At 41.2% G+C, this 27,139-nt stretch overlaps 1 protein-coding gene across 1 annotated transcript in view; it reads left to right on the plus strand.

The window, feature by feature from the left end:
* The window catches only part of adss2 (adenylosuccinate synthase 2), a 463,865-nt gene that overhangs the window by 285,159 nt on the left and 151,567 nt on the right, over nucleotides 1-27,139 (plus strand). The window lies entirely within an intron of this gene.

Raw genomic sequence — 27,139 nt, forward strand, 5'->3', positions numbered from 1 at the left:
TTATAACTAATTTAGAAAAGGTAGAGCAGTGGTTCCCAAATCTTTTCCCTTGGAGCCCCTTCCATCATACATCTGACAAAGCTGAGATCCCCCACATGTGCGCATGCAGGCACGCACTTGTGTTTTTCAGACATTTTAACCACTTACAGTAAGCACTATACTCGTATGACGAATAGCAAGAATTCGGCCTTTTGGTCTAAGTTGGTAAATCTAAAAATGATGATGTGCTTCACTGAAATGTACTGCACTTGAGCTTCTAATGCCTCTATTCCCAGTAGTAGATCTGTGTTCTTAGATCTGCTACTGTGTTGAGGGGGTTTTGTAACCTCCCTTTCGTAGAATGTCGAGCGCAATGGAACTTTTGTAACTCTCCCATTCATTTAGTATTAGAACCTCAAGGCTATAAACTGGTATAGTGCAAGGTAGAGCCCTGCATTGAGAATGGGATGCGATGGGTCCCACGGGACCCAATGCAAATCTCACAGGCGTGAGCGGTTATTCATTTGCTGCGGGCGGGACCATGCAGTCAAAAAATAACCTGCCGGCCCTGTGATTTAGCGCTAACCAGAAGGATTAATTCAACGCAGTGTTTTGTATCTGTTATTCTGAACGTTTCCCACAGCATATTTGTGTAAATTCTACACACTACCGTATCTCTGGATCCACATAGTTTATGGCTATTCCCTTTTCTCTATAAGTGGTGGTGACTCATTCACATTTGTTCCCCGCAGGACACAATGCAAATCTCGTGGGAGCAGGCAGTTTAAACTTCGCTGCGGGCGGTCAAAAATGAACATTGCAGGATTGGGCGTTAATGGTCAGGTATCCAGCGGGAATTGGATTAAGAAAACAGTCCCGCGAGGGGCTCTAGCACAAAGTCCAGATCGAGGACACAAGGGACATGGTTGTGGGAAAGATTCCACTGACAGCTTTAGTTTGCAAAGCCAGACGATTATGTGACATAAGCAGGCAGCAATCTCTGTACTGCCTTGAACCCACTGGAAACATAACAGTAGCATCTTCTCATCTTACCACTGAAAGATCAGACGGTAGGTAAAGACACAAAAAACGAATTTTCTAATATAAAATAACCATTTCCTCTTCTCTTTGTCGTTGCCAGGAAAGTGGTAGAATGAGACTTAAGTCGTTATTTTAGTCTCAGATCTGTTAAAACAGCGAGGGACACAGCACTGCGCATATTGGGAAAACGGGCGCATACGTCACGGCTTAACAATAGAATAGCATTAGCCTCGCTAGCCAGCCTCTACCATGGCATAGTCTCACACGTACTGCCAATGGAAAAAGTTAAATAAATGTAAAAAGTATCAAATAAATGCATGACTAACATGATTTGATTCATGTATTTAAATGAATTTCTTTATGTAATCAGCTTGGTAAATTTAAGTTATTATCTATAGTCTCTGCATAAGAGTAGTCCCAGGTTTTCAGAAGGTGGCATATCCGTTTCCTGTCCCAGTTAATTTCCCTTGAGCTTTGTTTGATTGGCACAGCAGAAGGTTTGAACCGGAAACACCTATGACACAGTCGTTTCAAATTTGCAGCTGAGGAAACTGGTATGCCACATTCTGGAAACCTGGGACTACAGTTAGGCTATGCACATGCTTGCATTATGCTTTTTATGTGTTTGCGAACGCAGCGGAAGGAGGCGCGCCTCCGCGCGAAGTGGAGCTTACTATGAAACCGTGCTCGGCTTGTGTGTCTGTGTGCAGTATTGGCTGTGTGCAGTATTGTGTGCGTGCACTGCCTGTGTGCAGCCGCCAGAGTGCGCCAGAGTGCACTACAAAAATAACAAGGGCCATGAAGAACGCAGGAACAATGCTCTGATTAAAATGCACAACAGCCTGCAACATGCCTAAACCAAACACATTTCAAAAACTACAAAGACAAAAAACATTTACAAAAAAAAAAAAACACGACAAACAAACATAAGAATTTAAAAAAGACAAAAACTGTACCACCCACTTCTCTACAATTGCCCATTCCTTTCGATTCTTATTGTTATTTTCGAGCTGCGTTCGCGCGTCTTACTTGCTGTTTGTATTTTGGAACAATCACATTGTAATTTTTGGCATTGTTGTTGTATGTTGTTCTGCCAGTTAAAGAACCTCAAATTGAATTGAAAATTGAATTGAATTCTGACTCTCCTGTATGACATTACAGTCACTGGATGATTCATACTGCACTTTATGCTGTGCTTCTTATATAGAAGCACACTTTCATTACACTGGGATTACTTTTCACAAGGAGAGTGATCTAAAAGAAGAAAAAAACTGTGATATACAGTAACAGTTTGAATACTACAGAAATTGCAACTCTGATGTGGGAAGGAGAAGTACTGTACATTTTCACCATGTCTGTCTTCTTCTCGCTATATGCTTTTATTTAGCAGAGAGGAGAGATAACAAGTCTTAAAAGAGTGACGAGGAGAAAGAAAGTAAGGGGGAGCTAGTGAACAAAAAAAGCAAGGGAGAGCAGAGGAGAAGCAAGAAAAAAAGTCTGTTTTCATTTTTTTTATCTTCTTCCTTGAAAGAGGAAACAACTCATAACTCAAATCCAGCGAGTCAGGAGGTAGTGCGCTTTCACTGCCAGCACAGCTGTTGATGTTGACAAATGGTTTTGATTTCTTACCTCCTAAAATCTATTACAGGGAGAGCTCAAGCCTCCCCTACAGTCTGCAGCAAATATCAGTACTGTGGCAGCTGAGACTGCCTCCACCTTTTCAGGGGGAAATAAATCTAGACAGCACTTTAAATAAAACATCTGTGATATCAGGTGCCCTCTTGATGACCCCAGTGACACATCTGCTACCTGTAACCCCCGTATAACATCTAAACTAGGATTCTACATGCCATCGCTGTTGGGCCGAAACCTTGTATCTCCACGTTTCATGTTTTTTAAGTTTTTACGTGACTGGTGCCTGTCTCGGGAATGACGCAAGTCGGGATCTCCATATGCCCATATATGAGCATATCGGACGGATCAGTGGTTCTGGACAACCGCCGATCCGACCGACTTCCCACGGGTCACCGATAGCCAGGTCAGTCAGTTCTGGAGATGCACGTACTGTGTAACTGTGGAGTCCCGCTCTTGAACCGCCGGTCAGGTGAGCATTTCCACCGCAGATGTGACTATGAGAATTGAATGCTGCCCTCAGAAGGCATTCCAATGACTATAAGTCACATCTGAATTTCCACCGGGCGAGCCAGCGCTGTGGCGACAGAGTTCAGCACCTTGGACAGCGCCGCCTCCTTGGCCAGCTCATGTTTTGATTGATTGATTGATTGATTGACAATATGCACATAGCAAAGCAATTTACACAGGAAAACGTCAAAAGGATAGACACAAGAAAGCCAAAAGCTTATTTCCATCGTCCTGTTGATCTTGGTATGGGTGCCGGTGTGCGTGTGCATGTGTGTGTGCGCGTGCATGGGGTGGCCTAATGGTGCGTTTGGACATACAGCACTGAGCGCACTGGCCAGTACAAACTAATAGGCGAGTGCGCTCCGGTGCGCAATTTCCGAATGCACCCAAAATGTACCTTCAGGTACATTTTGGTTCCAATTCTGTTCCAATTTCTGTACTCAATCAGCTTGATGTGATGACACCTGGCTCTGACTGATAAGCTGGAGACAGCTGCGCTGAGCTGGCACGCCATCACTCCACTTGGGTGTTTGGCGACACACACACGCGCCAAGTTTGAAGATTACCAGTCGGACGGTTCTTGAGATATACGGGGGACAGACAGACAGACAGACAGACAGACAGACAGATAGATGGATACGCAGAGATATATAGATAGATTTAACCAATGGAAAGTATTAGCAAGAGTTTGTGATTACCATATTGGATCCAGGTTTATTTTCCATTCCTAAGTAACGGTTTTAGACATCAACATCATCATAACCTTTAATTCAACTCGGAGTACAGTTGAGGGGCAGGCCCTCATTTTCAATGTAGCCGAGTTACAGAACACAATAATCAACATCCAATATAAATCTACTGTATATACATCAATATTAAATATATGAATCAGAAGACAGAAAATACTCAAAAAAATAAAAATATTCAAGAATTAAAACAGATGGAAATGGAAACCATTGCCCTATGTTGACCCAAGGAAGGCAGTGATCTGATTTTTACTGTCAGTGCTCCAAGCAGATGGAGCACTGACAGAGAATGCTGCCCTGCCTATCTCTGTATGAGCAAATGGAACCGTGAGCGTCAGGAAGTCACTTGAGCGGGTCTGGTAGGGACAGGGTTCTGATCCAACATCAAAATAACAAATATAAGGGGGGAGCATTCCTTAGATGGCTTTAAAAATAAACAGATGTGTTACTCGTACTTGTGGTTGTCTACACCAGTGGTTTTCAAACTATTTGTGCCCAAGACACACTAATGGGCGAGTCAAAATCTCATGGCACACCTGTATAGTGAAAATAGTAGATATATAAGCTCACAAGTCACAACACATCGTGATGCGATGCATTGTGAGCTTGTAGCTTGGCTATTTTCACTATTTTATTTTAAAGGTTTGTAGGAATAGAATGTAAAATGTTTGCCTATAAATTCCGTGCCGAAAATAGGGACGCCAGTTGAAAGTGGTTAAAATGTATTTTTTTCGAGTATGAGAGTGCACAGTGCAAAGTATTTATATAATAGTAAATACAAATACTATTATATAAATACATATTGCAATTATAATGTGGTTTGGGAACCACTGGTACAGTATATACCCTCCACAGACTGAACTGTTGGGTTTTGCAGTGATGGTTCTAATGAGCAATCATGGGGAGAAAGACAGAAAGACAGAAAGACAGAAAGTAAGACAGAAAGACAGAAAGACAGAAAGACAGAAAGAAAGACAGAAAGAAAGAAAAAGACAGAAAGACAAAACATCTACATTTGTCAAGGACTCAATACAAAGTTTCTTATCACCATGGAAGAAGAAAGGTTTATTCTAAAAAATAAAAATAAAGATCTAAAAGTCCATATCGGCAAGAAGAAACGCCTCTGCAATTTAAATTGCAAATGTCCCAGCCTCCCAGGTAGTACTAACTCTAGTCTGCAGCACCAGGTGCTTGGATGATGAGTTGGCGGGTCTACTGTGGTCCACACGGGGTTCTTAGAAAACAGGGTTAGGTCAACTATGCAGAAGTGAACAACCAATAGTGTGCTGACTAGGACCAGCCTTCTAAACAAATCCTCGCCAAGGTTGTCATGGGTCCCTCCTGTTGCTGTCTCAGTCTGGACATATCCGCTTGGTCCAAATAGAATCCCTATTCCATTGCTAGTCTCTGTGATCACCAGATTTCAGTGTTGAAATGCCATCATTGCTTGTCATTGACCTTTTTCTATAGAAATTAAAGCAGCACTATGTAACTTATTTTTTATGAAAAAATATATATATTTTGTCCAATCTGTATGGTAGAGTATGTTAAAACAATATAACTTACAATACAATACAATACAATAGGGGTGGTTGTATTTTGTCTCCCTGCTCTTCTATTGAGATATTTAGATTGTGTCAAAGGTCATGTCTCACCTAGACACAGGATCTGACATGAATTTTGACCTGATGGTCAAGATTCAGTTTGTCCCCTGAGCAAGCAGGCAGGCTCTAAATATATTAGCTAAATGGTAAAAATGTCAGCACTTGCAGGTGCAGAAAGCCGGGTTCAAATTTGGGGTAGAAGAAGAAAGTTACATAGTGCTGCTTTAAGTCTGCTATCTCCCAGCTACCATGGACATAATATAATATTAAAGCTACAGATCTATATGACAGAATTGAACACCACTGTATTCCGTGTAGCACTTGGAGCACTGTTGTTTAAATACATTCCTGAACCTTTTACCTCACTGCTGACTCACCAGATCACCGTAGCTTTGATGTAACAGGATCTCATTATTCACAAACAAAGTACTGGCTGACGCTAAACGTCACTTGTAATAAATAAAGTGCTATAGGAGCATTTTTAGCAGATGTGCAGACTGTACATCTTTTTTTCTCCTTTTTATTTTTTATTTCACACTTTGGTCCCAAACAACATACACTACAGTATCTCAAAACCTAACCTAACCTCCAATTCTAATAACTCCAATTGCTACAGTATGTAATTTACTGCCAGGTGGATGAACCCTTCTGACTCTAGTGACCTCATGACCTTAATGCTAGCGCCACCCGTAGGCCCAAATTTACACTTGCTATACTGTAGGGCAGGCTACAGGTACCATGTTTATTTAAGCTTAGAAGTCCATAGAGGGACACAGCTGTTTTTATTTAACAAAACCCCCTGGCCATCGACAAGAGGGGGAAGACAGTGGCTACTGCTATACCACCTTCCTCTTATGACCAACTCCACTTGTGCTGGCTGAGACCAAGGGGCAAGTCTTAGATATTTACGATGAGGCCGACAAAATGGCCAGAGTGGCGCTGTTTTACCCTGCGCCGACCTGCGGTGTCAGAAAGAATTTATTTTAACGCAAGTGAATGGGTTTTTTGACAAACTTTAGACTAGATTTTCTTACTGTAAATAAAAATTGTCATAAATTCTATATGCTTCCAGTCGCTAGTTTAAAGTCTCCTTTCAATCATCAGGATATGCGTTTTGCTAAATTATGGTCCTATTTATTTTAAAATTGACGATAAAGTAGGCTATTCTCTAGGAGGGGCGGGATGATTTGATTGACAAGCTACACAACCAATAGCATTCATTCCCCGCCCCCCCGCTCTTGATTGACAAGCTACCCAACCAATAATGGTCTGGTCTCATTCTGACGCGATATTGAAAGATGGCGGACCTACACTCGTGGTACAATCGGCTTCATTTTCGGTCTGTAGAAAGCAGCGGAGGGGGTTTGTCCATCTCATTTATACAGTCTATGGCTGAGACTGATGTCCGCCAGTGGGTGGTACTGTTCAGGAAGTGGCACTCAGATAGGCCTAACCTACAAGAAGGGGACCTTGTCCTGTTGAAGGACTGTCAGGTCAAGCGGAATTGCTGGCCGAGGGGTGTAGTGGCCAAAACCTTCCCCAGTCTTGATGGAACATGCAAGACTTTCTTGAGACCCATAACAGAAACTGTACTACTCCTGACAAACACTGATAACGAGGACAATGGGAAGAAAATGTAACTCTGACATGTTAGTGATGTCAGGCGGGGAGTGTGCTGGCTGAGACTGATGTCCACCAGTGGGTGGTACTGTTTTCTGAAGTTACTGGGAGGGTGCCTTTATTTTAGGACAGGTGTTTGAGATTTGTAATTAAGTTTCTGCTTAAGATGTGCTAGGTTTATGATTAGCAGGGCAGCATACCAGTTTCAGTTTGCTGTTTGAAGGCAGGCAGACAGATGTCCTCTCTGTTTTTCTTGTGTGACAAAGCATTGTCTGTGAGTATTATTTGTATTGTTTATGATTACTTATATCAAAGTAATGTTCATTTATGCTATACTTGAATCCAATTGAGGATGTTTACTCCTGGATTTTGAGTTAAGAGAGTTAACACCTGATACCCTTGTCCGGAGTTATCTTTCTGCCTAACTGCGCCTGTCAAAGCAGTGAGGGAGGGCAGAACACCACTATGTAATTACACATAACTTCATTATCCACCATTTTCTTCAAACTGTATTAAATACTTTTATGATGAACTGTAAATGCCTACTCAAGAATGTTGCGTATGGCACGTGATGTCACATGGGAGGTCCACATCAGAAATGTGGACCTCTACGAGGGCTTCCCACGGGTCACAGAGAAGGTTAGGGAGTGAAGGATGAGGCTGCATGGCTGGGCACCGTGTCAAGCACCCGGAACTGATTGTGAGCCCTCTGACACTGTGGGAGCCAACCCAAAGCCACAGCTAGGACAGGAAGGAGGCACACTGCAGCGTGCCAGTGGAGCCAGCAACACTGCAGAGCTCCAGACCTTGTAGCGAACGGGCCTTTCCCACCGGATCTCAGTAACGGATGTGAGAGAGCCAGCGTGTTGGAAAAAGTACTCACATTTTTGACTTATGTATTTTTTGGCTATTTGAAATTTTACTAATTTCAAATAGCCAGTGTATAGGGCTGAAGTGGTTAATGTATGTTTTGTAATAGTAATCTAAACCTACAAAGTAATTAAAGTTTTCCAATAATTATAGTGGAGTAAAAAGTACAATATTTGCCTCTGAAATGTAGTGGAATAGAAGTAAAAGTACTGCATATTAGAATGTCCAGTAAAGTACAGTACTTGAGTACATGTACTTAGTTACTTTACCCCCTTCTGTGACCGTTGTCAAGTTAGCATTACCAGTTCGCGACCCTGATAGGAGGAAGTGGAGGGCGGGCTGTCTAGGAGTCCAGAGTCCAGAGGTGATGGCTAGTCCGCACCCTCGCATTGCATCGCATCGCGAGGCATGATACAAATGTCTTCTTGTTGCTCTATGTGTGCGTTTCTACTTACTGTATCAGGGCAGGTGTGAAGTCGAATAGTGAAAAGCACCGTCACACAAATGTATCACGGGCAAATTGCTCCACTGCTTGACGAGTAAGAAGAAGATGTCCAAGTAAAACCCAGAATGTCATGACTTTTACCCCACACCTACTGACAGACTATTATGATGACATTGCCCCAGCCATGAATGCCCTGAAGGACAAAGAAGATGACCAATTTTATGGCCACAGATCCCCATAATAAAATGAAACCCTTAGGAAGGTGACATGTGCTAGTAATCTCTCCCATGTCCATACATGAGACAAAATACAAGGTAGTTGAGGAGAACAAGAAGAACAAGGAAGAAGATAATTGATAATTTCATTTCTGCATTATGTTATTACCTGTATCGTTCTATTATCTCCTTATGTTATTACCTGTACTACATTACTCTCATTGAATAAGTATAGTTACAGCATAATCACAATGTATTGAGTTCAGTGTTTTAATATGGTTTTAATCTAAGTATTTCGATCTAGAGTTTGACATCCACAAACTAGAGAGAAAAGCTCTAACAACTGTTTTATTCAAAAAATCCCAGCCTTGTTCAAACCACCAACCCTCCACTCACCAGCACGGCATTGACCACGAGAGCTTAATATACACTGTGTCCTCCTGTCCACCACATAAAGAGGATCACATTCAAGTGGTCGTATAAACTCACTCCAGTCCTAGTGGATCTCTAGGGAGTGAATTGGCGCGCTGACTTTATCTTTTTAGCCTAACTAATCCGTATTGTATAAGATGCAGATTGTAGCATGTTACTCACACAAGTGTGATCAAGGCCTGAAAGTACAAGTGCAATCCATTCTAGTGTGTGTGGAAAAAATAGGAACTCTTTCCATTTCACAGGCCATGTTTTCATTCTTCAGCCCACTGAAGACACAGTTCCTTTCTTCTTTTTGATCAAAGACAAAGAATTATGTTTGCCTCTTGTCAGTAAAGCTTTTTTCAGCCACTGGCCTGCAAGTGCTAGGCTGCTCTTGGTAGTGTATGTGTGGGAAATGGAAACAGTCCTTGCAGTAATCTACCTGACACTATCATACTCATACCACTTTTATTTGTACACCTTTTGCCTTGTCCCTTAACCTTTTGAACAGCACACAAAGAATAATCTGTGTCTGTACAGTCGCAGGTCGTGTATTGTGTACTCCTCAAGTTCCTCTACACTTCATCAGTGGACTTAAAATCAGTTGGAGCCATATTTCATTTTGAAGGGGCCATTGTTGTGTCTCATGCAAAGAGCATTATGCTTGTTGTGAGCACGAGGACATGAGTTTTAATCCGACTCCCGTCTATTCTCTGCCTTTGGTTTTCTGTTTCACTGCACCCTCCAATCTGAAATAAAAATGTGTCACTCAATCAATAACAAACATAATTAAAAAATATATACGGTATATAAAAATATATTTAAAAAAAGAAGAATATATACACACACACACACACACACATAATTGTCTCCGCCAGGCCGAAGGCATGGCGAGAGAGTATGTTTTACCCTCCGTCCGTCCGTCCGTCCGTGTGTGTGTGCGTGCGTGTGTCCTGTCTGTGTGTTACCAGCTAATCTCCGGCACCGTTGACCCGGTCGCTGCGAAACTGTGCACACCCACTCCCTGGATGCCAATTCAGAACCTCTGCCCCACATTTTTCACATGGGCCATTTATAGCGCCACCAGGAGGCCGATTTGTGCAAAACCTCTTTTTCCCCATTACTCCTACAGTTTTCAACCAAACGTCATGCAAATCGGTACACAGTATCTCTATAGTCATGTGATCAACCCTGATCTGTCCGATTTCCCATATTCCATCCTCATTGGCTAAGGTTGGCTTCCAAAGTTTCCAGGATTGGTCCGTTTTGAACAAACTGCCTCAAATCATGAACGCAGCTTGGAGGCCACAATAACCTACCTGACCTGGCGGAGACCTGTGCTCCGAGGAGCACTTTTTCTAGTTATCATATCATTTTGAGCATGTCGCACCATGAGAACTGACCATAAACAAAAGTTTGCTTTGCTTAGAATGGTCTCAACATGATCACCCCAGAACAGCGGTACATACTGAAACAGGTTTTCTGTTCATTCCTTCACCATGGGCAGATGCTCTCTCTGCAGATTATGACCTTGCCCTCAAAGGTCCCTTTCATTGTTGTGATGTGATGCACAGCATCAGCACAGCGACAGATGAAAGCATGCCTCATGTCATGTGCGTGCACACAGATAGATAGATATGACCTTCTCGTTACTAACAGGTTGAATGCACTAAGTGTGGAAATCAAAGGCAGTCTTCCAGCATTTGGTGTATTGACAGCTGGCCAGCAGGTAGAAAATACCACTCAATAAACCATCTCAGTCCAGAACAGAAATCCATTTTTGCTCAGGCCTTACCAGCCTTTCAATCCATCAGCCAGAGTCCAGAACCAAACAAAAACAAGTGAACAGATACCAGGAGGGTGAGAGGATACAGAATGGTCCCTGACAAATACTGTATAATATAAAACAGAAAGGAGGAAGAGTATTGTCTTCAACTGAATGAAAATGCTTTAATTAAATGTTGAAAATGTCTCTTTAATCTTTGTTTGGGGAGTGGATGATGATTATTGTTTAAGCAAAACCATTGTAACATTGTAGTGCCTAATTAAAATGTCCCTCTGTGGCTGAATGTGTTAGGAATGCATATGAACAGGATTGTGCATCAATTGACCCTGGTGCTTACAAAACAAATCCGTTTTGTAGTAACAAGATGACTTTTCCTATGAAGAAGTACACAGCTTTGTGAAAATGCAATCATCACATTTAATTTCTCTTAGGCTTAGCATAAATTAATCATTTAAGACAAGTAGAACAATTTTGCTATTACAAATGCTCTTGAAAGATAAACAGCAGAACCCTATTAACATATTGCAAATGCCCATGAATGAAGACAACCCATATTGTACTCCATTTAAATGTCCTTAAATATAAAAACAAACATTATCTCCACAAATGAACAGCCTTAAAATAGCCTCTTCCTCAAGCGAATGCCTCCCTCTGTATGGGACAGGATATAGATTCCAGTTTGAAAGGGGGTTCCGGGGAGCGAGGGTAACAGAGGGTTAGGACACCTGCCTTAGAAACATATGGAACAAGCCGCTAGTGATGAGATGGGATGTGACAGTCTATAAGATCCCTGGAGATGCACCTGTGTTGGGGGTCAGCCAATAGCTGTGGAGACATCTGTGGACGACAGACAACCATAACCACAGTAAGATTTCTCGGCCCCTTAACATTGGCCAGTGACCTCACCTCTCAACACACCAAGCCCATATGGTGGTGTGATATTTTAACCGTTTGGAGTTGGTAAAGTATGTAAAATGAACAAGCAAAACACATGACAAAAAAATGATCCAAAAGTGATCATGACGTATCCACTTTGAGAGCATGCCCATGTGTTCTTAAACTGTACGATCAGCAGCAAAACAATTAAATGATAGCCCTAATTTATTGATTATTATAATACTTTAAATTAGCATATTATAAGGAGCAGTTTTGAGATATCGAAAACCAAAGCTTTGATATCCCATATAAAACTGTTAGCTATTGTAATACAACTTTATTGTGCTTTATTAGTGCAACAAGACCTGCTTTGAATACACATGTAAAAATGCTGAGGTATTTAAACTGGACTTGAAGAAGGTCCAAATATGGAACCTTATTATTCTATAAACTGAGTTTCTGTTCAGTTTTATAAGGTTCTATTTGGCTGTTTCTGAGTCAGCATCTCACGGATCATGGAGGGTAAAACTGAAGAAATGTGACATTGATAAACTTAATTACTGTACATCAAATGATGATAATAATATTGATTCAAGTACATCCAAACAAACACCACTGAGGTGGCTGCAGGTGTTTCTTTTTGTTGTTACACATTCATCTTCTTGAAAAGCTGAATGCCCTGGTGTTGAGTATTTAATCACTATTTGTGTTTGACATTATTTGAAATGTGCGATTGCATTTAACAGAGTTACAGTTTTGTGATACAGTGCATAACTGTCACTCCAGGTAGAGCCTCAGTTTCTGTTACTTCATGGTAGTCTTTTCTTCAACCACTATAGAGAATTTTGATCAGTGCAGTCGCATTCCCATTTCCACCCCCAACCCCACCCCACCATGGTTTCTGTTCCATTGCAATGATGTTACAGTGCAACATCATTTATTTGTCAATGAGCTGTGTGCTGTAAGGTTATACATGTTTGATTAAGGAGGAGCTAATTTATACACTGGGACACAGTACCACATTTTCTAAATTGAAACAGACAGTGAGCTACTCTTTGTTCTCTGTTTCTCTGCATGGCATTGAGTGTGTAAGGCATTTATTTACTTTCTGATGTGATCAACTCAAAGCCTTAACCAAGTTTTAAGTAAGCCTTATACTGGAAACTGCGAGCTTAAACTCTGTATTGCATGTGGAGGAGTGTCTCCATTCTCCTCATGTTTTAATTCATAGATCATACTGTACATTGTGGGGGGGGGGGGGGTGTATTGCCTTGTGGTTGCTCTGCAATATTGTGTCAGCAACCTGTAGTTATCACTTCCTTTGCTGTAACAGTAAAATTGCCTAGGTTACTGTGCTGGCAACGCAATAACCCCAGCACAATAACCCCAGTGCAATTACCCTGGTGTGTTCAGGTTTTGATTCCCAGCATGGTCAGGTTATTGTGTGGGTGAAATAGGCTCCCTCCCCCTCTCTCCCTCCCTCCTCCAATTCCTCTCGCTCTCCGTCTTCCTTTCCCTCTCCCTCTCTCTCTCTCTCCTCTCTCTCTCTCTCTCTCTCTCTCTCTCTCTCTCTCTCTCTCTCTCTCTCTCTCTCTCTCTCTCTCTCTCTCTCTCTCTCTCTCTCTCTCTCTCTCTCTCTCTCTCTCTCTCTCTCTCTGGGAACAAGGATTTATAACATCTGCCTTGACTTGGTTGTAGGAAGAGAAGAGATACCAGAGAACACCCTCGTACCCCCAGGGTTCTAACTTTGGGAAAGGCAAAGTGTGTATGGCTCATGGTCAACAATGGTTGTTGACACTAGGAATGTGCATTCCCTCAAGTCTTTCTGTTCCCTGGACCTGGAATAAGTTGAAAAGCTGTGGAGTTGAAAGAAAGGGAGAGTGCAATGTGAGCGACAAGACCTTGTATGGGGACACCCCAAACAACTTAAATCACCTTGAGTTTCTGAGAAGAAACAGTTGTGTCTGTCGTTTAGTCGTATTATTTGAAATATGTGCATGAGTATGTCATAAATATTTTCTCTGTCTATACTGTAATATATGTGCACATGTGTTGTCGCAGATGCCAGTGCTCAGTAAGCAATGGTTTATTCCGCTACACTGAGAAGAACTACAGCCACAGTACAGCACCTGAAGAAAGTTGTCACCTGTCAAAATGTAGTTTGTGTTTACATACAGAAAAATGTAAAGTATATTATACTGTATACATGAGTATGTGGAGTGGACATAGGCCTACTGTGTGTCACTTTACTGACAGACACTGAAGACAACTTGTGGGGTGTGTCCTGTCCGCTTGTTTTATGGACAGACTGTGGGAGACAGCAATGAAAGATGGCAACGAGCGAGAGACTGCGTGAGACACAGACTAGAGAGTCAAGCAAGATATGGCAGAGAGGACGTGCAGCGAGACAGACGGAGGGGACAGTGTGACGAGCAACATACGGGCCCACCTACTGCAATGACTCGAAGGATCGGACATTGGCATCTAAGTCAGAGGGTCCAGTTCCGATGTAGAGGCGAGAACCAAGTACTACACATGAACCAACCGCAGAGAGCGAGTAGTATTACTCCCCTGCTCAGTGAGTACCAATTAAGCACTCAGCTTGTTAGGGGAGAGGGTGTAGAGATTTCGCTGGTGTGAACTCGGGCATCTAATACGGATAACTCCTGGGAGCCTCTGTAGGGTGGTTTTCGCCACACGACCAGCTGGAAAGGGACCATGGGGCAGACCAAGGACCAGATTGGGGAGATCATATCTCCACGCTCGCCTTGGAAGGTCTCGGGATCCCCCAGTTAGAAGTGGCTTATGTGGCCCGGGAAAGAGAAGTCCGGAATTCTCTGCTGGAACTGTTAACCCTGCAACCTGATTTCAGTTAAGAGCTAGAAGATGGATGGGTGGATGGATGGATGATGCCCCCCCCCCCCCTCCAAAGTGGTAGTGAGGGAGCAATCTTCACATGGGCTATATTAGTTTGCCTCCGGTTTTTATTCTAACCATCAACATGAAACTAACTGCTATTTTTTTTTTATCTTATGTGTTCCTTCCTCTCTATTCTTATTCTCTTTCTGAGAGCCTGCAGAAAGAATTTTACCCACTCTTACATTTGTAACTATGTGATGTAACAATAACGTCTGAACATTGTTGTGACATTATTGAATTGTGGGAGTCTATATTATGTATTGTTTTTCGTATTGTATTATATTTTAAGATTGGGTCTGTTGGGTCTGTACCAATTAAGCACTCAGCTTGTTAGGGGAGAGACCTAGACAGTGTAGTTAGTTGATTTTATTGGCACTGCAGAATATTTATCTACATTTCATAGAAAAGGCCTGGTTAATTAAACATCAACTGATGCACACATCGTTGTGTTGTTACCTGGAGTCACTGGGTGTTTCGGGTCTTGCAACCCTCCTCCAGGCGACCTCGACCGACGCCTGTGTCCAAGTGGCATGCTACTGCTCCCACTGTGTGGGGGTTAGCACAGGTTAAACAGTGCTAGTTAGGGGTTAGGGTTAGCCTGGCACTAGCTAGACCGACAACGCGGAACCACTCACACATGGTACGTATACCTACTCCCACTCCCAGAGTTTTCAGTTAATAAAACATCAACGGAACCCCAACGGAAACAAGTCCGCAAGGACTTTTTTGGTCGGACCTTTTAGACAAAAGTATTATAAATGTAACTGTGTTGTTTTTTCAGTCAATCAATCAATCAATCAATCAACTGATGCACAAACTTGGACACATCATCAGTGTTGTTACCTGGAGTCACTGGGTGTTTCCGGGTTTTGCAACAGACACCCTCCTCCAGGTGACCCGACCGAGGCTGATCTATAATCAATATCCTCATTTGAACCAGGATATTCCAAGTTCAGTTGTTATTTATTGTCAAGGTGGCAGCACCAACAATAGCCAATATAGTGTGAAACCTCTTTGAAAGAGCAATTACATGCTAGCAGCCTAGCACAGCATTGTCAGAGCATAATGCAAATGAAGTGTTTAGCCTGTGTCTAGTTTAATTTGCTGTACATGTTTTATTGACTTGCTTTCTCAACATTACACTCTAGCGTAGCAGCTGATGACAGTTTATCACTTCCTAAGAAATAAGGTGTCGGATCAAATACATGCCGCTGCAGGAAGCTTTACAAAAGTTATTACTGTAAGTATAATCTAAAATGCATTTGGCCACTGTGACAGGATCTGGAGGGCAACACACTATTATAAATGCTGTTCTTATTCAGATTGATCTCTTCTTAATTGATAGATTGATGTTGACTTTGAAAACAGTCAAACATGAGCTGATGTCAAACTACATCAGCTCTCAAACGATGTAGGCTAGTTTGCTCTTGTTGTAGAATGTTGTCAACCCAAGACACTGACATCCTGTAGCTATATTTGAACTAGGAGTGAAATTATTAATCGATCGACAGAAATGTATTGTTACTTATTACATTTTAGTAATCAATCTGTTTAGTGATGCATCTTTATCCTCTATTAAAATTGCCTGGGTGGGCGGGCGGACGGAAGGGACGGACGGTGGACGGTGCAGACTTGCAAGGCCTGATCCTCACCAAACTTGCCACAAACACTGTTCAGGGGTCTGCCATCAGAATAGCCACATCAGGGGCCGTATCAGGAGCCCCCGGGGGCCCAGGCACACTGTTGCTCCAATCTGCACCAAACCTGGCACGAACACTGTTCAGGGGTCTGTCATGACAATGTCACACCAGGGTCCATGCCAGGGTCCCTTGAGGGCATTCCAATATATGGCCGTGTATGATGACATCAGGCATCAAGTAAAAGAGACAAGGACTGACAGAGATCTCCATATATGGGCATACAAGGGACACAGGTAGACAGACAGAAACAGATATCTCCATATATTGGTACAAAAGGGACACAGACAGACGGGTACACTGGATACTCTATGACTCAGACTCGAAGAATCGGTGGTGCGACAAATTTAGATGTGAGGGCCGCTTATAGTGGCCTGAACCTCTAGTTGTGTAAACATTCCTAATGCTATTTAAATCTTCACCAAAATATGAATGCTGTATTTTTTGCATATATTATCAAATGAAACATTGTTCTCTCTGACCTCATATTTGAGTACTTTTGTGACTGAAATATTTGATATATGTATAGGTTCTCTCCCCCCCCCCCCCCCCCCCCCCTTTTTTTTATTGTCATTTACAACTTTGAATTCTGTACATTTGTTGTAAATCTTTCATCATGGAGCCAAAATGTTGCCGTTGCTTTTTTCTCATATCGTGAAAATGTAATCATCTGGAGATTTCTGTTGAACACTGGTGACATAAAAACAGATTGGCCACTAGATGGCAGTAAAAAGCATACCTAGCAACATCCAGTGAGACACACAGCACACAGTCTCATTCCAATGTCAAAAACTTAGGAAAAGAATATCTAATATTGCATTGACAACTATTATGAATATGATACATAAATCGTTATTTTATTTTTTTAAAGTTCAGAACAGCCAGAAGATTTGGTGAAGTTTGGATTACATGCCGTTGTAATGCAATTACCCCCAGGGTTGGAATATGGATGCCCAGAATACACTACCACACAGCTCTGTTATCTTGTTTGTGTCTCTTCTTCTAGTGTTTTAAATTCTATTCTATTCTATTCTGTTTTCTGCTCAAATGAGCTGTCCGTGAATACTTTTATAGGAAAGTGTACTTGACTTGACTTGTGTATGTTCCTCCAGGAGTAACCATCGATGCCTGAAGAGGTTCCATTACTGTGATTTCACCTTTAAGTTATGTCAGTGGTTCTCAAACTTTTTCATGTCAAGGACCCCCAAATTGACACTTATTAGCCCGCGGACCCCCATTTGAAAAGATAAGCCAGGGACCCCCATAAGAGAAGGTTTTTACGGCTCTAGCAGTGATTCTCAACCATTTTAATTTCAAGGACCCCCAGTTTGACATGCATTAGGGCTACAGACCCCCATTTAATGGCATTTCTATCACTTGGACCGCAATTTATATTGTAAAATCTATGTCAATTTAACTCTGAGAGTGTACAAATGGAACCAAATGGACCCGTTAGGGTCCATTTGGTTCCATTTGTACACTCTCAGAGTTACAGACCCATAAGGGTCCATTTGGTGCCTAATCTATCATTTAGCTGGGGACCCCCTGGAACTCCCTCAAGGACCCCTGGGGGTCCCCGGACCCCACTTTGAGAACCAATGAGTTATGTTACCTACCTGATACAGCATTATCTAAACCCAAACAGAAAACACCATTTTCTATCATAGTTAATCATAATGTGACAAATTAAACATTTCTGGTTATGTTCAAACATAAAATAATGTAATATTATATTCTTTTTGTTGGTTGATCATAAGCTGATGCTGTCAGTGTCAAACACTGTGTGTAATGCCTAACTCTGACCACAAGGCTGTAGTATTGCTTAGGCCTGTCATAACATGGCCATTCTTCTTACTACTATGGGTTCATGTTCAAATGACCTCATATCTATGTGTCTCAATTGGTGAGCTGTGTCTTTTTGTTCACCTTGTCACAGACTAGAAACAATTTATAAAGCACTGAGTCAATTTAGTTCACAAGTCTTCCACTACAGTGCAGCAGCAATTGATTAAAGGTTGGATTACAAAATTGGATTCATAATTCAAATTTTATTGTTGGGGCCTACATCTTACAGTAGCCTTTAGGCCTATACAAGTACACAACAGTCTTTGGTTTTTGTTCCTCAACATTGTAGCATGCAGCAATAACGATGATAAAAAATGATTAAAAAAAACAAACAATAGAAACAATAAGAAAAATAGCAAAGTATGTAAATTGCTAGATATATGTCATAGATAGCACACATGGTGTGCGTGCTGTGCACAGTTCATGTTAGGAGTAGGACCAAGCTAAATTTGACAGCTAAACCCTGCTATGCAGTACATCTGCACTTGTTCATTGAACACATGCTCCAAGATTAATCGCTTGTCAAGATCTTTAGTTGCAAAATCGTTCCACACCCAACATTGCACGACAGACACACGCTCTCACACACACACACACACACACACACACACACACACACACACACACACACACACACACACACACACACACACACACACACACACACACACACACACACACACACACACACACACAGAGAGAGAGAGAGCACTGTTATGTGCAGGGAGAACTGAGTCTTCTTTTCTTTTCCTCACAAGTTACAACTTAAAAGTATCCATGGTACAATTAAAAGCACAATTTAAAATCCCTCTTGTAAACTATCTGCTAACATGCCGATAAAACAAAGCTAGCTTGTAGACATGAGAAGGTCACTGATTTATTACAGCATTCTTTTCAAACTAAGTACAAAATTGAGGCTTGGAGATGCTTTTACATTTTCTGATCGGGACTGGAAGGACTTGTTCTGTCGGTTGGTTATTGCAATTGGTATCACTCAATAGCACCTACCTTTAACCCACACTCAATCATTTATAGAAGCTGTAAAAAGGTTGTCTGTATTGATATCCTGCAGGTAGATATTACCTATAGGCCTAGTACAAACGATAATGAAAATTCACAGACCAAACTCCAACTTGACTGAAAGGGCCCTATTTTGCATCTTATGCCTTATGACTAATCTTATTAGGCATTTTTTTATTATTTTGAAACACATTTTAAACTAGTGAAAATAGCTGATCTACAAGCTCACAATGGGTTGCTGTAGATCGGCTATTTTCACCAAAGGGTCTTACTTGAAGCTTGATATAATTTTGTATATGGGATCAGTAGACGCTTGAATTCATCATTAGGCATGTAGACTATACAGTATATAATGTTCAAACTGAAAATGTATGGGTTTATTAAATGAAAAGTTCAGTTATTACACTGTGCCATCTTAGAGTTCCTTCCTACAGTATATTCTGTAAACTATTTTTTGCAATGCCTGCAGCTATAGTGGTATAACCATAGCTGGTATCTATTATGTGCTGTTCTGTGAATGAAAGGTAAGGGGATTAAATGTGCATGTAATTTACTAGAGACAAATGAACACTTTCACATACAGTATAATGGTGGGCATATAGAGACACACGGGCGGAAACGGAAGGCCTACAAATTCACGCCCACTTTTGAGATAGCGCCGCTACTCGAGGTCCGTTAGAACGACGAACTGCAGCTCTCAATGCATTCCCTATGAGAGGATATGAGAATTAGCCTACTTTTAAAATGATCCTGCATTAACTGGAGACGATATTGATTTAAATAAAAACATGTTTCCAAATGTATGGAGTGTCTTTGTAAACATATCTTCTTGTTTTCTTAATAGTTGATTTGTTTCACATTTAATTTGCCACTTTAACGAGTTACCCATAATGTTAACACAGCAGAGGGTAGACGGCAGACAGACAAGTTGTCGCATTTCAGTGACATCACTGTCTTTACGAGCTCCGAGCGCCGACCAGTGGTGTACCCACACTGTAGAGGCAGGACAGGCGGTCGCCTGCCCAACTAAGATCTCGCCTCCCCTAAAAAAAAACAAATAACCCGAAAATGTGTCATTGCGTGCTTAATGTCCTCAAAGTCACGCACCCAACAAGCTTTGAACTGAGCAGATTGGACCTTCTGTTCCAGAGATAATGACCAAAACATATTGAAAACGTCCACTTTCACCAGTTTTCTGGGTATTGAAAACCTCAAGGGATGCGTCCGTGACGTATATACCATGCGACCACTTAAAGTCTAGATCTCCGATGCTAGCGGTTTTGACATACTGATGGAGTATATTATAGTATATTGTGGGTAGTATATCGAGATGACAGATATGGGACGTTAAAAAGGACAAATCAAACAAATGGGACACTTTATTAGAACACCAAAAAAGTCGCTACAGCCTCAGTAGTTAACCAATGAAATGACGGTATTTTACAATGCCTCTCATAAAGATTGCATTGAGAGCTGCAGTTCATCTTTCTAACGGACCCCGAGTAGCAGCGCTGTCTCAAAAGTGGGCGTGAATTTGTAGGCCTTCCGTTTCCGCCCGTGTGTCTCTATACAGCAGAGGCATTGTTAAGGGTCATCCACACCCAGCTCTATAAATATAGGCCTACTGTAACTATATCATTCACCATTGTCGTCATTATAGTGGTAATGTGGACTCTGCCATCCCCTTGAGTTACAATACTTAAAACGATAGGTATATTTATAGTTATAATTATAGTGCTTGGTGTGCCCTTTAGGATCTTGGGGGGCTTAGCCCAGTCCAGAAAGTTTTTTGACTTTCACCTGATATATTGCACCATTTTCAAGAAGGTCCTTGACCGAAATGTTGTGATTTAAATTTGTATTTATTTATTGAGCAAGTGAAGACGGTGTGCTGTGCAGGTGTTTTTTATTATTTGATCTGTGTACTGTATACTCCGCCAAAGTTTTTATTCAGGTACTGTATGCAAGAGACTTGATTACACGTTATGAAGTAAAAGGAGTAAAATGAATAAGATGTGAGACATTGCTTCCTGTCAGGTGGGCTGGCTGGTTTGGTTTGGTAGGGAAAGCGAGTCTAAAGAGGTGGGTTTTGAGGGAGGCTTTGAACACGGCAAGAGTGGGGGCGGCTTTGATGTGAGGTGGGAGTGGGTTCCAAAGGGTGGGGGCCGCAACTGAAAATGCCCTGTCACCCCAGGTGCGTCTCTTATTATATTTTTTAGTTTTGGTTAGTTTTTTTTAGCAAGGAGTAAAACCCTATGAAAATGGATCAACTCTGGTCTCCTAGCTTCTTCTATGTGACAAGGGAACCTTTTGAACTGGGAGAAATTTGATCTGTGGCAAACTGTGTTAACTCCATCTCTTATCTATCTGATACTCTCCTCTTCTTCACCTCTCCCGTAGCTCTTTTGGCATTTGTTCTCTCCTACTGTTCTCTTCTTATCTCTCCTGTCCTGGTCACAAAAGAGATACAATCAGCATATGCCAAATCAATAACAAAAGAATCTTCTGATGTGATGATTAGATATTTATACATTCGGTAGATATAATTAATTATTGTAGTTACAACCGTGTTCGTGTTAGCCCATGTTCCACATTAATATCACATTGAGTGCAGGCTAGCTAGACCACGTGGTTCTCTAACACGGTTCTCAGTGTGTGCCATTGCACACTTGTGTGCCTTCAGAGCTAGGTTTGCATTTGAATTTGTCTTATTTATGACGATTCATACGACCATTTTTATAATGCAAAGGAAACACTTGGTGGTCATATGTTAGATTGTATGTTGCGAATGCTTTGTCCAGTTCTGAAAATTGACCATCCCTTGTTTCACAGCTTCTGCTTCTATTGTTTGACCTTTTTGAACTGTGAGAAATTTGAACTGTAACATACGTTAACTGTGTGTCTTATCTGTCTATCTGATACTCTCTTTTCTTCTCCACCTCTCTACCTCTCGTCTGTCATCTTGCCCACTGACACAAAATGCAATGCATGTGTGTCAAGTACTGTAGTGTGAAGTAGATCTGCTGTTTAAATGACACAAAATGATCAATGATATCATACGTATTGTTTAGGGCTTTAATGCATGATTGAAATGATAGATGAATAGATCAAGGGCTATATATTTGTATTCCTTATGTTACAGGAAAAAGACAATCATTCTGTTTTTATCTAACCACAGCACTGGAAAAAGCCCTCCTCAAAATAGAATCAGAATCAGTTTTTATTGTCACTTCCACAATACACACTAGGTATACAGGGGAGCAAAATACTGTTCTCCGCATGGACATAAAACATATCTGGTCAATACTTTTACCAGAAAACCAAATGACTAGCGCTAACTGTAAACTAATGGACTCGTAATGTGCCATGCAGTCTATGCCAGTGTGCTACACATTTTAAAACTGACTAGTACGTCTGCATAAACACTGTGTGTGTGTGTGTGTGTGTGTGTGTGTGTGTGTGTGTGTGTGTGTGTGTGTGTGTGTGTGTGTGTGTGTGTGTGTGTGTGTGTGTGTGTGTGTGTGTGTGTGTGTGTGTGTGTGACAACATTTCAGCCAATCAGGAGAGAGTGCCCATTTATCAGCTTAATTTTGATAGTGTTCCAGTCCCAATTTCGTCTGCTCATTTCTTTGTGTCCTCACTTCCAATTTCACTTGTTTAATCTGTATCCTGTCTGAGTTCTCTATTCTGATTAGATAAAATTGGTATCCTCCTGGCCTAAAAATGCATTTTATGTTTAATTAAGAGCTGGAGAGACAGGGAGACTCCTGTTACTGAACAAACACTCTATAGCAATGAGTACTATCAGAATATATAGGTATTTGACAACTATTTTAACGAAAGAAAATCACTTACCCTACCTTTAAGAGATTATAGAGAGAGGGTTAAGAGCAGATATCACACACTTTTTTCTCTACAGTTCCACTTATGATTGTGTTGGTTGCTTGCATGGCCCATCACTTTCTCATTCCGTCTACCAGCTGCAAGACTGCGGACTGAGCTGACATCCACATCTGTTTTTTTATTTTATTTTTCTTGATGATTAATTTATAAATGCATTGTATGAATGGATCTCATTGTCCTTCCATTTTGAATTGTTGAATCGGTTATATTTCAGAAGATGTATGGATGATTTATTGTTATTTCACTTTGATTCCACTAGATGGCACACTTTAAATATACAATGACTGTCTTTCTGGTGTCACTGGGAAGCCAACCAAAAGGTTCAAGCATGTTTAAATGGCTCTTATTTGGGCTATGACAAGACAAAATACCATTGTCACAGGCATTCATGTTATGATATAAATCGCAGTGAAGGGGAATATAGCTAGACAAAAATACTTGGAAAGGCTGCAAGAAAAGCAAATACTCTCAAAAGAATTTAAAAGATCCCAGGTGCAAGGTTTTCACTGTTGTTGGAGAGCTGATGAGAAACAATTGCAATGATGCAGGTGAGTTCTGTAAAAGCATGCTTTGTGCATGCTTTTATAGCATGCACACGTGCACACCAACACGCACACGCACACACACACAAACACACTCACACACGTGCACACACACACACACACACACACACACACACACACACACACACACACACACACACACACATGCGCGCACGGCACACGCGCGCGCATGCATGCGCAGACAGTCATGTGTAGTCTTTTTCACACTCCTTTCCACACTCTATTAGAAAGGCACACCTGGTCACAGGGCTAGATTTGGGAATTTTGTCACTGTTCTCTTACCCTTTCTAAATTTATCCCAGCTTGTTGCTGTCCTCATGTCTCTCATATTTCTTCTAGCTACTGGGACAAGCTAAGAATAGAAGAGCTGTGACATAGATTAGCCCAACCCCACAAAGATACTGTACCCTCTCCCTCTCTCTCTCTGTCACACTTCCAACCCATCTATTTATCTAGATAAGAGATAGATTTTACATAAAACATCTATTCCTCAAACCAATGGTAATAATCGGCATGCAATCTTTTTTTCCTGTCTTTATTTTGATAGCACAGTGAAGAGTGAAAGGAAACTGAGACGGGGAGTGACATGCAGCAAAGGCTGCCAGGCTTGGGAATCGAACCCGCGACTTGTGCATCTCTCTGCCTTGGTATGCAACATGATAGTGTTTTGAAAGATGCACAAAGTGAGGAGCGGTTGTGTGCATGTTTTTTACTCCCTGTTTATTATAGTCTTTCTGGGCAATGGGCAGATACATGCCGTTTACTATACATTCTCAGTGAATATAGTCTATCATAGCGGGGTGGCATGCCCCTTTGTAAGCTCACATACACATACAGTTCCCTGGGCCTTCATCCTGTAGTGTTAACTCCTGTGTACCCCTGTGTCCTCTGCAGGAAAGTCAAAACATTGTCACGTTTGGATTACTAAGAATAGTTTCTGTTCGTTTCATTACACAAATGTAATTTAACTGAAAGGATTTCAAACAATATTACTTACACCTAAAAGAGTACCCTCTGCAAAAGTATCAGATGTGCCAATTCTGCAAAGTCCAAGGCTTTTAGATTGAGGACTTAACATGATTGGTAAAAAACTATTATTTTCACCAAGTGGGACTTGGTACAACTTGGGAAACAAATCAGGTCCAATTAGAAAAATGAAATAAAACTACTCCCTAATAGGAAGTAGGAATAGGGCACTAGACTGCTCTCTATAACTACAAGAAATTGTCTCTCATCACTGTGAGTATGACTCCAAATGTAAAGTTAGCACATGGAAGGGAGAGGAGAGACTTTATAAATGTCACATTTAATCTCAGGATGGAGTAGGATGCCCTGCAGGATTTGTGGGGCAGCCCCTCACTCGTAGTGAGTGAGTGTGATCCACACTGTCCATTAGGGTCCAGTAAAACTGTCAGACCTACAGCACGTGTACAGTATAGTATGTATGGTGTTATTTAGGGTCAACGGTGTGAGTCCTTGCTCTCTGTCTGCCTCATCTCTATATTTTATTACAGACCTGTGTATGTATGTATGTTAGTCTAGATGGAAAGTGAGGTCGACGCACATAGGGTGGATTTATTTTCCGCCACCTGGTTTTTCTTATTCCTTGAAGTGTGTATCTTAAGATTCTGCCAGGTAACAGGCTGAAATAATGTCCCATGGGGTTCATTTTAGTCCTTTATTACAGGGCAAGTGCTACGCTTGTTCACAAAGTGCTTTACATCATTTCAGCCTGTTACCTGGCAAAATCTTAAAATACACACTTCAAGGATTAAGAAAAAACAGGTGGCGGGGGAAAAAAAACACCCTATGCGCGTGGACCCCACTTTCCATCTAGAGTTCTAGACTATGTGCCTCATGCTAGTTTGGGTCATAGAAAGGTTTTCTCTAACTTGTTTTGTTGCTGTGATATGTGTTCTTATAATTGTGCTTGCATTATCTGCAGTGCTTTTGTTTATATTTGTATTTATTCAACACCATGACCTCAAGTAAACAATAAATGTGGTTAACTGTACACTTGTGTATGCTGAATTTACCATGAAGTTGAATTAAATGTAATTGAAAATCTGCATAAACATTAGGGTTAGGGTTATTGAAAGAAAAAAAGAAAACATGCAGAGCGACAAAAACAAAACCTTTGTTTCCAGGGACTGAAATAATAAAAGGGATCTACTTCCTTTGTTTTCTTACTTGTTCTTGGGGGCGGGCCAACTTTCCAGCATGGTGTGCAAGTGACACTGTACTGCAATTGTCAGGTCATAGGTTCAATCCCCACAAAGGTGACTGGGTTCATCCTGTTAGAGTGAGCCCCCCTCTGCTCGCTCATTTTAAGTTGTTCTAGATAAGAGCATCAACAACAACAAAAAAGCCAAGCCAACAGAATACTACAAATACAATAAGTTCAAGTTCCACCACATATAAAATGTATAACAGCAGGTAGTCTTTCCACAACAGCAGCTGAAACTGAAACGGGGTGAAGAGCTTTATGATTGGTTTTGATCTGTACAAATCGTTATGTCATGTCACATCATGGGTTGATTGAGGGTATTAAAACACTATAACGGGAATAGATGAAGTAAGACAAGCTTATCTCTTTGATACAGCTATTTAGCAATGGACAGGAGACACCTTTTAATTCAGTTGACCGGGAGCTTCACCCCAGTCAATTTTCATTGTCTAATTTTTGAAGAAACAGGGATTTAGCAGATCACAGTTCCCCATAAGTCAATAAAGAAAGCTCATGGCTTTTTAAATAGGTCTGAACCATCACATAGTTTTGAAAGAGGTTCATGTGCAATGCTGACTGATATGCAGAATCACAGACATATTACATAATGTTAGCTGAGATGTTTCTTCATGTTAGCCCCCCAACCTCATATCTCTCTCTCTCTCTCTCTCTCTCTCTCTCTCTCTCTCTCTCTCTCTCTCTCTCTGACATTGGGAGACTGGTACTAATATAAACCGGTAAGAATAAACAAAATATAGCAAAGCTATCATGCTGACATGATAGCTTTAGAGGAAATGTCTAACTTCCTCTAACATTCCTGCATGCCACACATTCTTGGTCAGGGTAGGCCTACTTAACAGAGGAGACTTTATAAAAGCCCTCAATGATGCAATGGTTTATATATTAAGCTTATTATAAAATATGGTCCTATATGTTGCACAAAATCTAATATTTCAGTCAAATCCTTTTTAGGATTTTGCCAGAGATGCCTGTGTGGCAGTCAAGTACAATTTTCAATTTAGGCATTTAGCAGACACTCTTATCCAGAGCCGACTTGCTTATTGAACTGTGCTTATTGAACTGTAGTCAATAAACAAGGTAAATTATCATAAATAGAGTGCAGAGAGACCCGTGTAGGGCCTACGATACCAGATAAACTCAACACGCTATCTAGATAATATTCTGTAAATTTTAAACTCTAAGATGTGTCCGTACTCCGTACACAGA

This window comes from Gymnoscopelus microlampas (assembly GCF_963454915.1).
Source record: "Gymnoscopelus microlampas genome assembly, chromosome: 13".
Taxonomy (NCBI): domain Eukaryota; kingdom Metazoa; phylum Chordata; class Actinopteri; order Myctophiformes; family Myctophidae; genus Gymnoscopelus; species Gymnoscopelus microlampas.